Consider the following 16,372-nt stretch of genomic DNA (forward strand, 5'->3'; position numbering starts at 1 on the left):
GTTTGATGGGAAGATCAGGGATGGTATAGGAATCACCTTGTGTTAGTGACACCCAGAATCCAGGGTCAAATGTGAGGACGAATGATGGCATTGATCAACTGGCAGTGGGAATGGTATATGAGCAGATGGTTTCTTGGACATGAATTTGGCTTTTCTCCCTTAAGTGTGAGATTCTCTCTCCTTCATGTTGATACTATGACCTACCTGATGTTCCATTTTATTCCTTTTTTTAGAGCAATAAATGAGCAGAATGACTATTAGTTCATTTCTATTATTTGCAAATATAACCCTACAACCATAACTGCTGTACCCTGAAGGTTTTTTTTTTTTTTTTTTTGTACCTGGGATTGAACCCAGGGGCACTTAACCACTAAATCACATCCCCGGTTCTTTTAATGTATTTTTTATTTAGAGACAGGGTCTTGCTAAGTTGCTTAGAGCCTTGCTAAGTTGTTGAGGTTGGCTTTGAACTTGCAATCTTCCTATCTCAGCCTACTGAGCTTTTGGGACTACAGGTGTGTACCACCATGCCTGGCTATTCCTGAAGATCTTCATCTTTTTGGTACACAAACTTGAATTCTTAAGTGAGTATATATCTTTACTCCTTTCTTTCCTTCTTTCCAGGGAGAACTTGTCATTGGAGGCTCTGATTTCATCTTATTTCCCAGTCATAGGTGAACATGTTGGGAACCACGAGTTTTACTCCATGGTTTTTCTAGTGGTGGATGGTGTCTTTATGTAATGGAAATGGGCTCACCTGACCATGTCACCATTACTGAACTCTCATCAAACAAGAATTTATAGAAGTCGACTACCTGTTATTCAGACTCCACCCGAAGTGCAGCAAAAAGGCGATTCAACCAAAGAAATACCTCAGCTTCTGCATGTCACGCGTGCACACCTTTTTTAGACCTCCGTTTTGTCTGCTCCCTCATCGGATCTGGGAGAAGGGAAGCTTGGAGTGGTAGTTGCTATTCCTCTGAACCTCAGTTGTCTTTCTTAGCAGCAGGACTAAATGTGAGAAGCAGGTTTTATATTTAAGTTCTGTCCTTTGTCCTGCAAAACTCACACACATGATATCTGCCAAGTTAGAGTTCTGCAGAAAATTATACTTTGAAGAAATTAAACAGAGGCACTCACCTGTGTGGGCACTGCAGGGGAGAGGACAATCCCAAACTGATGCCACAGAGCATGGCTGTGGCTCCTGTTTTCTTCACCTTTCCCCCCTCCTTCTTCAATCCAGTCTGTTAACAAACCTGCTCCCCACTCAGCTGTGTCTTTGCTAGTTCTTCACCACTGTAGTCCCATACCTGGAACAAAACAATTCTTGGCCCATTTTATATTGAATAAAGTGCTTAATTTGCTTTCTCCTACCTCTTATGAATTTGCTGATGAACTTGTCCTTGGGAAAGAGGGACAGAGAGAGCTACATGGAGAAGGATAAATGCATGCCTTTGGATCAGGTAGGCCTCAACTAATAGCCTAGATGTGCTTATCACTTACAGTGTGACCCTGGGAAAATGACTTAGCGTTTGTGGTTACAGGTGACAGAATCCTGACTCCAAGTGACATAAGCACCAAAAGGAATTTGTTGGATCAACTGTGAGGTAGAGTACCCATTGGCCATGTCTGATTTGGGGGATCAGTGCTCTCATTAACTGGTTTCTTTCAATTATCTTTTTTCTTTTGTTAATGGTTTAGTTTAAAAGGTAATTTTCAGTGGTCTGGTAGCTTGTCTGTTATGTGACTGCCATATCTGAGTCTTCTCTCAAGTGTCCTCCTGCACTCTGTCATCTTAGTTCCATCTTGAGGCTATCAGGGTATCTTGGTGGATCTGGGTCTCTGTGAACCTATTCCTGGAACCATGGAGCAAAGAGATGGCATTCCCTGACATCCATCTAAACTCTTCCTATCATCTTCTTTATTCCCTTTTTCTTGCACTAAAGCATACTATTCTACCTGGGTCAATTCCAAGTAAGCTGAAATAGTCAAGCTAAGCTTGATTTCTGATGTGATGACTAGAAACAGAGATGGAGTGGAGTGTTAGGCAAGAGGGAGGTGGCTGGCTGGGAAGAAGCAGCCCATGCTGCTGGACCAGCTTGCTGGCTGTGATCATATCTAAGGTTGGGATCTGGAGACAACTCTGTCTTCCATCCAGATTCCCACAGCAGGAACAAAGTGACCTGAGCCTTTTCTCTCCAAGCCCCCCACACAAGTGGTTTCCATCAAGTTTTGTAATGTGAGAGCCTCTCTGGAGGCCAAGGCCTTCATGCTTAGCTGAAAGTTGTTGAGATGTTTCCAATTTTTTTGGCAAATGGATTGGCCTCCAGATTGACAGCCTTGGAAATTGTATTCCTCTGTTTGTTCCACAAACAGGTATCACCTGTGAACTGTAAGAGGAGGCAGAACATGGTGTACAAGGCCAACTCCTGATTTTCCATGGTCTCTGTTGGGTGTGGGAGGGTGAGGGAACATTTGGAGAGTCCAAAGAAGTAATGTCTATGACCAAAAATTAACAATGATTATGCTAAACCAACCATCTGCATTAACTTCTGATTTAGTAACAGATTTCTAAAGTTAATTGCTGAAAAGTAATATTCAATTGGTTTCAGTTCTAACTCATCCATAATCCTGAGGCTGTCTTCCAAGAAGGGAGCTGATGAAAAGCAGCTATTTTGTGTCCTATTTAGACTATAAGGAATAGGGTCAGGAGAGTCCATGCTCATGAGCTCAACCAGTCCTTACCTTTACCGAATAGTCATACATCAAGAAACTGGTGAAATTGGTGTTAGGAGTCTAGTGGACTATCTTATAATCTTATAGCAAGAAGGAAGATAAGAATAATAAAATAGCTATGGTTTATTAAGTACCTAGAATGTACTGGATGTTCTCTTTATATAATTTCTAATTCCCAAAATAGTCTTGCAGGTGAGTGTTAGTTACTACCTTATTTTATAGAAGATAGACACTGGATTTTATAGAGTTTAGACACTGGATATGGGAAAAACCATCACTTGCCCATGTTTATATAAGGCCTATATGATGTGTCTGGGATCCAAGTTAAGTGTGATCTCTACATGGTGCTCTGGGCAAACGTCACTCTCCCATCTACCCTGAGATCCAAGAAAGAGATGTCCACTGCTCACTCAGCTCTTAGGTTGGAACCCACTGTTATGGTCTACTTTATTTCTGGGAGAAGAAATGAATTAATTTGGCTCCCAAACCTAGGGAAGGTGAGAGTGGTTGAGAAGAGGGATGAGGTAGAATGGTCCAGCGCAGAGAATAGGAGGTAGGAAATTAGGCAAATTGGTCTAGGGAATTGTTTACAGACTTTCCTCAAGGTAAAAGCATATTCACTGTATCATTTCCATGTTCTCAGAGATATTCACTTTATCATTTCCACATTCTCAGAGACGATGAAGTCCTGGTCTAAGGAAATCTTACTTTGAAAACCAAATCCATGGATATTAAAAGTCACTAATTTCTCTTGTAAAGACTGGTCAATAGAGACCAATCATATTCATCTACTATCTCTGGTTATAAGAGAAAACCACATCCAAACCACTCATTTGTCCTTCTGCCCAATACCGATAGTCTTGATGGCCCTACAGAATTTTGGGAAAAATCTCAATATGGCTGTGAAAAGTCAAGAAGCTCTGGGAGAAGTAGATAGGTGAAATCTTTGGCCAGAAAGATGTCTTCAGAAATGGCATTGGAAATAGTTCCAAGTCTGGAGTCTGAGGCCAGCTTCACCACAGGGGCAATTTCCTCAGTGATTGCTGCTCTATCACTTCCCCTGGGTCACCATATCCCCCTGACTTAGATCTTGGTTTCTGCTCCATTATCTAGTGCCACCTCCCAGGATAACCTGAGATGGCTATCATCCCCATAAGTAGTGAATATGAGAGTAGATTTAGTGCCAGTAAAAATAAAAATAATATTCCCTAAGTGGTACACTGTGTCCCAGTCACTATGCAAGGCACTTTACCTAAAATAAATCTTCATGGAGAAATCCCATGTTACAGGGTTAACTATCTTGCTGAAAATCACACAGCTAGTAAAAGAGTCAGAATCCAAATTCAGACTTGCCAAACTCTGGAATCCAGGGCAAGGAGGACAGAGTCAAAGTCATCTTTCTAGTTGCTATTACCAGCATCAGTGCTCAGTTATTCCTATTCTTGGGGTGCTCTGTAGAATTCCCAGTACTGGGTACTGTTATCCCCAGAAAGGAAGCTCAGGTAGAGAGCAACTGAGTGAAACTGAGTGAAATAGTTATAGCCCTAAAGAGGTCAATAGGTGAAGCTAAAACTGAAGGTGGGTGGTCCATTAACTTACTACCTCTTTGTAAAAAACTGCTAAGATATCCAATTGATTGCACGAAAAATATAGATTTAGGGAAACACATCAGTTACACTGATAAAGATGTCAAATACTGAGACACATTTGTCTAGTGAGCCGGGTGGTAAGAAATGTGGGAGGGTGGGGTTAGGAATGCTGGACAGGGTGACGTTCATGCTCAGTATCACAGAAACCAGAGCAGGAGGAGATTTGGAAGCCAAGTCATCTAGCCCTTTATCATACCCCTGACTAGCAGTGCCCATCCCCACCTCAGATACCACAGAGACAAGAAGCTCACTATTTCCATAACCTTCAAATGCCACCTCTGGATATTTCTAACTTCCTGAATGTTGGATCAATAGAAGTAGAACATCAGTATTTTCAGATTGAGCTTCTGTGAGTGCAAATGAGGATATTGCAATAGTCAGACACATGTGGATGTCCAGTGGTTCAGGTTCAACCATTTTGGAAAGGTGCTTGGGGGGTTCCTTATAAAGTTAAGCAGATACTTGGCCATATGGTCTAGCCATTCCATGTCTAGATATTTACCCAGTGACAACACATGTCCATGCTAAAACCTGTATGCAACCATAAAAAACTAGAAACAATATAGATGTTCATCAATTGGTGAATGCATAAAAGAAATGTGGTGTATTTATACCATGGAATAATACCAGTAAAGCAAGACAAAGAACAGATTACCACTATAGGGACATCATGGATAAATCTGAAATGCTTTATCTAAGTGAAAGAAACCAGATCAAAAAGTCAAGGCTACATATGTTATGATTTCATTAATATGACATTCTGGAAAAGGCAATAAGTAGAATACAGGCGCACACACACACACACACACACACACACACACACACACACACATACCCCTGATTGGTGGTTTCCGATAGCTAATGATGAAGAGAGGTGTTTGTTGACTACAAAGAGGTATGAAGGGGTGTTTTGGAGCAAGGAAAAAGTTCTACATTTTGATTATGGAAATGATTTTACAATTATGTGCACATATGAGATTTCATTAAGCTGTATACCTAAGAAGGATAAATTTTGCAGTGTGCAAATTATACCTTGATACATCTGACTCTGGAAAAATATTAACAAATATTAACATTTGATACTTTGATGATTTCTGTGTGGCTGCAGGATTTCCGTGCTCATGGTAATAATGATAATGAGAGGACTGTCTCCCTTCTCCCCTCCTCTGGAAACCTGTAAGGATGGCTTCATATGGATGCCTGAGTCTGACCACTGCTGGAGCTTGGGCCATTATTTTCTTCTGTAACAATAATTCTAGTAGCTGGTCCAGGTTATGTCTCTGAATTTGCTCTTGGTCTGTGGCCTTGTGCCCCGGAGCCTGATGTGCTTCCTGCTCTTCTGAGAGACTTGATGCTAATTTTTTTTCTGGCCAGGACAGAAATGATTTTCTTTTCTCAGTTTTTTGCTATTCTGTGGTTCTTTCCGAGAATTGCTTGGGCCCTTTGAGATCATTGTTCATCTATTGTTTACACAAGGCCTTTTTTTTTTTTTTTTGGTTCACACCACCAGAGTGCCTGGGACTGGAGAAGACTAAAGTAAGGCCACCTCCTTGGTAGTCCCAGAACCTCTGCTTTCACTGTGGACCTCAAGGACCTGGCTGTTCTATACCCTTTGCAGCATTTCTCCTTGAAATTTAGTTTCTAGTAGCATGTTCTACCCGCACATCCCAAATTCATCATGCTTGTTTCTACATCCCAACCCTAAGTTCGAACGTGGTTCGAGCACCTTTCTTAGGGCATTCCTACCTCATGCATATTATCACTATACATTGACTTAGTGGGTGGGGAAGCTGGGAAGAGATCAAATTTCTGATGTTCAGACTACTCAATTTTAGTTTTGGTCTAAACCCGTCTTTTACATAATGAAGGTGTTTTTGTCTTCCAGCATCTTCTGTTGTTTTTCTCACTCTCCTTTGGAACCATGCTGAGTAAATCTAATATCTCTTTTAGGTGACAGGTCTTCAGCTATTTGAGGACAATGACTATATCTTCCTGGATTCTTCTGTTCAGGCTGCCTCAGCAAGAATTCTGCGTCTGCTGGGGATACTGCGTTTGGAGTGCTGAATTGAGATCCAGACCCTGCATGTAAGAAAGATGCAAAAAATAGAGGAAGTGCTGGTCCTCAGTGGGGAACAAGCAGAGACTCCCACACTACTCCATAGGGAGAATCCGCCTTGTGCTCCGGGTCTGCCTCCTCTCCTGTGCAGGAACATCTACAGCAATAACCTGGCATTACCGTGTCCCTACTGACCAGAAATCTCCTTGCCATCAGGGAATCTCGAGTGAAATGCTACTGCCTATCACAGTTCTCCGTGAAATTATTGGCACTTCTTTGGAGCAAACAAATATTTTTTTCTAGTGTTTTTAAATTTTTTTTGGCGGGGGGGCGGGGGCAGCACTCAGAATGGACTAAGCATCTCCTAGGAGTATCAGCTTGGGCTAGATTCTGTGTGGAGGTCCAGAGGGAGGAAAAGTCCTGGTTATAATGGAGAAAACATCCTAGACACATGGGAGAAAAGACCCAAAAACAAAAATAGGGAAGTATAATGTACCCAGCTCTGCTCACAGCACACGGGAGTTGGCACTGTGTTCAGCTCTGGTGCTCAATCAAGGTCGAAACATAACCCAAACATTGGCAGGCCCGTGGGCCAACTCCCTACATTTCTGGAATGGTCTTACTGAGAATAAGAAATACATTTCATCCTCTAGAATTTTCTTTATTCTTTACCACCCAGGCTGCCTCTGCTCTCTTGTGCTGGACAAGACCCATCTCATTCCAAGCACACGCGGCCATGTTGTCTGAGCATGGGTGGAAACCTCTTGTCGCCCCCTCCAGAACTCATTTTTGAGGAGATTCCCATATTTATTTAGAAGAAATATTTGAGTCACTATGGGTGGAGGGTGACACCTAAGAGAACTGCTTTGTATGGGACAAGAGGGGGAATATGTGTCACTTCTGAGAGAGGGGAGTGGGGAGAAGAAAAAGAAAGAAAGAGAAAGAAAGAAAAGAAGGAAGAAAGAAAGAAAAGGAAAAAGAGGTGAGGGGCATTTAGAGATAGAAACGACCTTGGAGGTGATCCTGGCTCTGGAGAGACTTAATATGAATTACTAAAATTACCAAGTGACTGATGGGAATGAGAGTGCTAGGGCAGGGGCTGTATACTGAGGCCAGAGACCATGGCCAGGCTGCAGGAACTGAAAGAAGATTTGAGCCTGAGTAGCAATTGTCTCCTTGTTTGTTTTTCCTGCTGGACCTCCTCCTCCCTGGGCTCTGTCTTACTTGTCTATTTCTAGTGTCCAGTACACTGCCCCAAACATAGAGGGCCCTCATTCAATGTTTTTTAAAGGAAAGAATGATGGAAAACTAGACCTTTGCAGAGAAATCCTCTTATTTTGCAAGTAACAAAGGGTAAAATGTAAATGAGAATGTTGTAGAAACTGCAAAGTCCCTATATTGATTTCTTCTGAAGTTTTCTGATTCATTCGAAGGAAGAAAGAGCCAGATAAACCTTATATAAATGTTGTCCCCCTAATCTGGATGAGTCTAGCTCAGATGGATTGGTCTATCTCAGATATACCTCTGCCACAAAGACCCTAATTGTGTGGCATCATGAAATATGATCTGGAATCATAGAAAATTAGAATGGAGAGGGGACATTAGAAATCACCCAGACATAATCCAAACTCTGCCCCTTATGTCACTCACCACTTTCTGTTTTTGTTTCCTTGCTTTATAAAATGTCTTTTATTTTGAAACAAGGCCTTTCAGCCTGTCAACATAAGTGTGTGTTCCACTCAGGAATAAACTTTAATTAAAAGCATGAAACATGATTGGCATAAAATCAGTGCTGAAAAGTGCTTTGCAAATGTTTTACAGGAAATAAATAGTACTTCAAACTCCAATGGCTTCCTGATAAATCAACAGCTTGATAGGATGTTTAGTTGGGCACTCTGATGGGATGGGCAAAGTGAACTTAGAACTCAGTGGGACTTGGAGAAAGCCGACTAGGGGTTACAGTGGAAGGGGTGAAGGATGATATGGGTGGAGGTAGAAGAGATGAGGTGGGAGGAGATGTTGCAGAAAGGATTGGTGAAATGGCAGGAGGTTAGGTGAGGGGTTATGTGCCCAGGAAAATTGTGCCATGACAGAGTCTAGGAGTCCATATGGAGGTTGTTCGTATTCATATGATGTAACCCTGCCCTATTTCCATCTTCTGCAAATCTTGAGCTGAATTTTGGAACAAAGTGGCCAATTTTCTCAGGAATTTGTAAAAATCTCGTGCAGGGAATTGAATCTTCAGTAGAGTGTAGAATGGTCTGATGAATCTTTACTGAGAGTATAAGGAGCAGGGAAAGCCCAGAATATATCTGAGTTATGCAAATCTTTAATGTCCTGGAAATGTATATACACACAAACACCAGCATCTTGAAATTTGTGTTTTAAAACAGAATGGGGAAAGAGATAAAAGTCATACACAAACTGTCATTTCAGCTATAAATGATAAACATCAACTGAGTGCCTTTCGTTTAGATTTTGTCTATCTGTGGAATTTTGATGATGTCATTATTGCACAAGAGATCTTTTAGCTGGTGTTAGAGGATGCAGATCATCACCCATGCAAAGTTGGGGAGATTTGAAAAAGAAGATGGCAGTAGCAATATGTTATCCCAACAGCTTTCATGGTAAACTCTGGTGAAAAGTTTTCATATCATTTTGCATCCAAATAAGAGTGGCATGTGACATACCCTGGAACCAATCCATGGGCCAAGAGTGCAGTGAAATTTAGAGCTGTATGTACTCCTGAGTCCATGAAAGCATGAGACAGTCTCTACCCAGATGACTTTTTAAAAAAAAAAAATTAATGAACTTATTTATTTTAATTAGTTATATATGACAACAGAATGCATTTTGATTCATTGTACACAACTGTAGCACAACTTTTCATTTCTCTAGTTGTACACAACGTAGCATTGCAGCATATGTGCAGTCATACATATACCTAGGGTAGTGATATCCATCTCATTCCACCATCTTTTCTGCCCCCATACCCCCTCCCCATCCTTTCCTCTGTTTTGCCCAATCACAGTTCCTCCATTTTCCCCATGCCTCCCAATTATGGATCAACATCCACTTATCAGAGAGAACATTTGGCCTTTGTCTTTTTGAGATTGGCTTACTTTGCTTAGCATGATATTCTCCAACTCCATCCATTTACCTGCAAATGCCATAATTTTATTCTCTTTTAATGTTGAGTAATATTCTGTTGTGTATAGTACCACTGTTTCTTTATCCATTCATCTATTGAAGGTTATCTAGGTTTGGTTCCACAGTTTAACTATCATGAATTAAGCTGCTATAAACCCAGATGGCTTTATTTCTGAAGAGATCTCATGAAAAGGTAAAAACCTCTCGGATTTCCCAGGTGATGAGCTATGCCATTTGCTGGATTGTACTGTCAACAAAGGTGCTGTGTAGCTTGTGAATCCTAGCCTTTTCTTCTGGCACTTGATTCACCCTTATCATAGCTTTCTCCACAGTCAACACAGAGATGAATGAGAGTGCTGAGTCTGAACCCTTCCTGTGAAATCAGTGATGATGCAAAAAACAAAAGACTCCCAGGGCTTGCATGAAGTCTGTGCACAAACAGGGGTTCATGGCAAGTTGTTCGGTTTACTAGCCTGTCCATAATGTCACTTTCAGCTTTCTCATTGGGTAAGGAAATGAAGGATTTGTGTCCATGCTCAAGTTGATGAACAAGATGCTAGCAGTGTCACTGGCAGGGTGGGTCTACTGTTGATGTAGAACAAAAAAGGACAAACACAGCAGTGTTCTCCAGCTGAGTATAAGCAATAATCTTTAGATTATCAAAGATCAGGTGGCCTTCCTCCACCTTGTGACTACGGATGCAGAGTTGTCACATTGTCAGTAAATAAGACAATGGCCTACATTTTCAGCCATATCAAAGCCTTCTGTCCCTCTGGCAACCCCAAGACCTGCCTTCTTTCAAGCACTGATCTCCATCCTCCATCACAGCACAGTTGCATCCTCCTCCCCCTGCCCTCCAGTGATCAGCTTCCATGTTTGAGCAAAGATAATTTCTGAATGGATGTTAAGAACTCATCTAGCTGTTCCTGGGTTATGTCTCTCAGTCCCATGCTAGTCACGTCCCATTTGTTAACTTGCTCCATAGCAAGAGTGAGGCATTTTGCAACGTCTTCTACCACCTCACTGTTGGCTAACATGCTACCTATACTCTTGGCAATATCTTTGGCTGTGAAGGGACAGTCAGCAGAAAATAACTATGATCTCAGCACTCTCATGTTTGGTACCTGCATCAGGCATAGTGGCCTAAGAAGTACCAACCATTGACAAGAGATCACAAAGCAGAAGTTGGAGGTGGGAAAGGTCATGGTATTTGTGTGAAGGTAGAAGATGATACAAATGCAGAACATGCTCCCCTGTCCCACAGACACTGTGGAAGTTCTTTTCCAGTGGCTGCTCCAGGCCACTGGTGATGATGGTGCTGTGCTTCCCTAAGATCATTGCCATGATGAAGTGTTTGTCAAAGATCATCTGTCTCATGTATGGGGAGCTGAAATTTGTTGATGGAGTTAAAAGAGATTTCAGCCTGGTTATTTGCAGTTGCATTTGCTTATTTCCATCACATCACCCAAAATGACCTGAGAATTTCCATGGGAAGTTTCTGAGGCATCTCCAACCACAACTTTCTTGATTATGGGAGGACTTTCCTGTCCCAATTTAAACTTAGCTTAGTGACACAGTGTTATTATCATGAATAAGGATGTCCATATTTCAGAGATGTGGGCAAAGACTTGATTTCACTGTTGTTCATGTGTGACAGCCACATAGATCTTATTGTCAAACCACAGACGGGTCCCTTTAAGTGTCAGGCTGCCAGGTCTTGTCAGTGCAGATGATGAAGTGGAATGGAGGGTCTGTGCTGCTTCCAGGTTCTTCACCAGGCAGTTCTGCTTATCTGCTTTCCATCAGTAGGAGTGACAGTGACAATGACCAGAAGATCCTTAGGTACACCGGCCACGTGATATCTGTGAAGAAGATGGAAGAGTCTAGGGCATGATACCCGGAGGACACCGTGAAGATGGAAAGAAGGCCAATGACAATGGCCACTCCTGTCACAGTATAAGAAAAGCACTCGAATGCAATACTAGTGGGCGTGTTCTCACTTCTAACACCTGAAGCCAGTGAGGCCATCTGTCCATGACTGTGCCCAAACTGGTGTTTGTGACCATGCCAGTTGCTGTGCCTTTCAGATAGCTTGTGGAAGTAAAGCCAGTGTTCTTTGTTTCCAGGGCACTGTCATGAGCAAAGCCACAAAAGCAGGATTGGGGCTTAGGCCTCTTAGTGAGAGATGATATTTTCCCCCTACCTTTCTTGAGAAGCCAGCAACCTGATGTCCATAGGAGCTTAAGCTTCTCCTTTAATTACTCTACCATGCCTGACCTCCAGCTGTCTTGCAAGGTGCATTCTTCTCTGCATTTCAGATGATAAGAGCTTGCTGAGGAATACTTTTACTGAAGCTGACCTTGATGTTTTTTTTTTTTTTTTAACCACGTTATATTCAAGGATCCCCATAAACAGGGAAAGCACAGAGTCTGCATACACATTGCCTAGAGATGCAGGCTTAGCATCTGAGTACTGAATCACAAATGCAACCCAGCACAGAAAAGCTGGAAAGCCACAGAAAAGAGAAGCACTGCACCATCTGTTAAGGAACTTGATGATCTTTGATGTTTCTCTGAGAGGCCTGAGGGTATTGGGGCTGTCCCAAAAAGGAGCTTTGTAGCTCTAGTGTTACGTGGAATATTTGAACCACATTTTTCTCCCAGTTCATTATTGCTGAATTTGTGTTCATCTAGGTTAAGTTCTTTCTGGTAACTCTTTTTGAGTCCCAAGCAGTTGTTTTTATGGCCCCTATACTTTTTCTTGCTGCCCCTTTTTTCTCTATATCTGTAGTTCTGCTGAGCTACACACTGAGTAAATTTTTGTTATGGTCTTGGCCATGATGTGAATGATATGAGTGCTAGTGGACTGGGGTTGGACAAAGGGATCTGGGTCTTAGGAGGGTACAGCTTCAGTTGTGGGACATATTAATGCCTGGAACTCAGTGGCCCAGCTGCAGGAGCTTGAGGCAGGGACACTGAGGGGCCATTGTCAGCCTGGACACTGTGCTGGCATCCTGTACCTCATTGGATTCTGTACTTACTCCCTGTTTTCTATCTTATTTCTGTTCATTTCTTCTCTACTCTACCAAGTTGAAGGACTCCTGAGGGTAGAAACTGTGTTATTTTCATCATTATATTCTCATTACATGGGAATTCAAAATGGATATTTGTTGAAAGACTAAGTGACCTCAAACTTTAGTGTCTGTGGGCTTGTATCTGCCAGTTGGCAGATAAATATAGCCACTGACTAGAAGACATAAAGCCTGAATGAACGGGCCTCATGAAGTGGGGAGCTTGAAGCAGGTCACCAGTTCTCAGCTGGAGCCCCTGGAAGTCCTTGCAAAGAATAAAGTACAGAAGTCAACCTAAGCCTCAGTTCTGCATCTGTGAGGTCAGGTAGAAGTATTGTGGTTGTTATGATTAAGTGAGAGAATGCATGTAGCACATTTAGAACTATTTCTGGTAACTAGTAAGCACTCACATTTAGTTATTAAAATTAATGTTACAATAACTTATCATAATTAAAAAGCAGTAAGTTCACAGCATCCTCAACACAACCCTGTAGACAAAGTACTTAGTATGGCTTAGGGTGACATTTTTGGTAGGCCTTGATTTTGGAAGGTTCACATAGGCGTATTTCAGCTCTGTTTTCTCAAGAGAAATAAACCTTTGCATCACCCTTCACAGGGCTCTTTCTAGGCAGAGAACGTAGCATATTAATCCCATTATCCTTTATATCTAGCATGATACAGTACATGACAGAGTGCTAAATATACATTTTGAATGAATGAATCCAATAAGTATAAGGCACTGACATGGGATGTTGGTCCAAAACTCATCCAGAATCAGTGGTGACTTAATTGTGGTGAAACTGAACCCAAAGCTGCCCTGGAGACCTTTCCATACCCAGAAGATCCCATTAGGTCGCAGTCCATCCTGCCATCAGCAACATTGCCTTCCCTGAAGTCTAATCTTGCTTTGGATCTGGTGGCTGCCTCCGTAGTGAGAGGAGCGTTAACCATCAGAACTTCCCTAATGAGCAGTTGATGAGTCTGGGCTTTGGAGGGATGTCTGATGTAACTCTCTTCAGCTCCATCAGCAGCGCCATGGTCAATTTTAAGAGTTGAGTTGATGCAGCTTATCAAGGGACTTTAGCTGCTCTGATTCTGTAGCCTGGCTCAATTCCCTTGGCTAAAGCCAAGTGTTGGGTGGGTAGCTTGGCTCTCTCCAGGGCCTGCCTGGCCCACTCCCGTGGTATGTGTTAGGACAGCAAGAATGCATTGCCTAAGCTGGGAATGTGGATGTCTCTGAGGGCAAGCAGAGTGGGGGACGGAGGGAGCGACCTCTGATTCTGATGGCAGAACAAGAGAACAGGTTGTGCAGAAGGAGGTGTAAACAGTCCTGGGCTCCAGCACTCCTCCTGCTATCCACGGTTACTCCCAGTCAGTATATCTTGGGCATTATTCCGGAGCAGAGAAAGGGTGGAGCCAAACGAAGGCAGGGCACTTTCCAGATCCAGTATGCACAGGAGCAAACTTGACCCTGGAATAAGGAGAGCGTGGCTGGGGATACCATGACATTAAGAGAAGCCTCTGTCCTTAGTCATGGAAAGAGGATTATTCACCCCAGGGATACCGCTGAAGCCATCTTCTCAAGAGACAAATCCTGATTCAATAATTGGAAAGACACAAGAAGTCCTGTGTCCTCCCCATCCTAACCTTTCCCCATCCAGGCAACAAAAGGACCACCACCAATCTCATTATTGTTCTTTCGCTGGTTGGTAATTAACTTTAGCACATGGAACATTTTTTATTTGAACAGGTTCACCTCACTGAGTTGGAATTTGAGCTTGGAAGGCAGGGCTACAGGGCTTTGAAATGTTCTGTAGAAAAGGCAATATTGTATGTAGCTCCTCTGTTCCAAGCACCCTTCCTGCTGGAGGGAACAAAACCATCTCACCAGAGTGACTCACTCTAGAGGTGACAAAGTGGCTGTCTATAGGTCTCTGGCACACTGGAATTGCCAGTATGAACAGGAGTGTACTGTTTTCTCTCTTTGTTCAGCCATGCAAAATTTCTGATACTCAGCACATGGTAGCTTTTTCCTTGGTCTTAGGTTTTCATTCTTCAGGCTCTTGCTCAGTGTCAGTTTCTCAGGCCCTTCCCTGACCACAGTATGCTGAAGGAGGTGTTCTGACTTCTCCTCCATGTGCTCTTCATCAGCCCTCTGGCTCTTTTGTTTATGGTTCTTCTTACAACTTTAATTGCCTTTATGTGTCATGCACTTGTTTATTATCTTTAGAGTGTGACTCTGTGAGGATAGCTCACCTTGTTCCCAGAAGGGTTCTCAGAGAACAGGACAGACCTAGAATACTTGAAATGTTTGTGTCTCTTTATGTATACTTCAGTACCATGGTAATTTCTGGGGATGTGTGCTAGGCATAACCTTTTAAAACTTACAGCTAGTTGAGAAAGTAGGAAATGGGTCACCAGCACTTGTGAAAAGGTTTTGAGAGAAGGTCCTGCTGGAGGAACCCTGACTAGGCCTGCAGAAGTTGGAGGAGACTGTCTCCTGGAAATTCCAAAAACTGAGACCCACAGAAGGTGGAAATTCATAGAGAAAAATGAAAATTGTTCTAGGCAGAGGGGATCACATGTGTAAAGGCTAGGAGGTGGGAAAGAGGAGGGCCCCTCTCAGGATCTGAGGGCTGTGTAGCAGGCTCCAAGAGGACAAGTGTACTTGATGTGGATGGGAAACTGGGGTACGTGTGCAGAACACAGCGTGCGAAGTCACACAAATTTGGATTGTATTCTGTAGGAAATGCAGAGATGCTGTAGTTCTAAACATATACAGGTGTGATCAAAGTCTTAATTTGAAGGATTATTCTTCTTTGTGGGGAGCAAGGCGTTGGAGGGATTTTATAGTAAAGGCTAGGTAGCCACATGACAGCCACATCACTGCCTGGTCCAGGAGATAATGATGGCTGGACTGGAGAGGTGCTGTGGGGCTGGAGAGCAGGGGGATGCTGGGTATTTAGGGTGGGATCTAAAGACACATGACTGATTTAATGGAAAAGGAATAGAGTAAGGGAGTGCTGGTGGGTTGGTGGAGGTGAGGACAAGACTCATTTGCCTTGGGCACCTGATTTTACCCACCAAGGATATCATTGCCTTTAGGGCACCCTCCTGTCCTCTTCCCATAGGGGAAATTCCAGCTGAATTAGAGACCCAGGTGAAGTGCCACCCTCTCCTTGAAATTTCCTCTGAACCTCATCCAAATCAGTCTTGTTTTTTCAAAGGAGTTATGTGCTCCTTGATGACAGAATCATTTGTCCCAGTCATCAGTGCAGGGCTGGATACATGGCAGGTCGTCAGTCCTTGGAGACTGCACTAATGTTCTCTGGAGAAACAGAATGAACAGTGTGTGTGTGTGTGTGTGTGTGTGTGTGTGTGTGTACACACAAGTTATAATCATGCTTTTAGGTTAAGTGGGAAAGTCAGGTTGCAAATCTATGACTTTTTGGATTTCATAGGCACGTATATTGAAACAGAAAGAGAAAACTCAAGCTCAGAGAGGTGAAAATGTTTTCCTGAATTCACCTAGTAAGATTGTGTTAGATCCAGGAGTGGAACTTCTATAGGTTTGTTGACTCCAATGTTTGTGTTTTTCCTACTATATCTCACAATGGACAACTTGAATGTGTGTGTTTCCTGGTTAAGAGTCGAAAACACTCTCTTGGGGCTGTGACTTCTAGCTGTGACTCGGTGATCATGCAACACAAA

General features: G+C 42.7%; 1 long non-coding RNA gene across 1 annotated transcript; it reads left to right on the top strand.

The window, feature by feature from the left end:
• The first annotated feature begins 630 nt into the window (after positions 1-630).
• Positions 631-8,331, top strand: LOC143406731 (uncharacterized). Its single transcript, XR_013092292.2, has 3 exons — positions 631-1,463; positions 1,545-1,607; positions 6,336-8,331. It is a non-coding gene; the product is annotated as an uncharacterized LOC143406731 (long non-coding RNA).
• Positions 8,332-16,372: the final 8,041 nt, after the last annotated feature.

Source organism: Callospermophilus lateralis, chromosome 9 (assembly GCF_048772815.1).
Source record: "Callospermophilus lateralis isolate mCalLat2 chromosome 9, mCalLat2.hap1, whole genome shotgun sequence".
Classification (NCBI taxonomy): Eukaryota; Metazoa; Chordata; class Mammalia; order Rodentia; family Sciuridae; genus Callospermophilus; species Callospermophilus lateralis.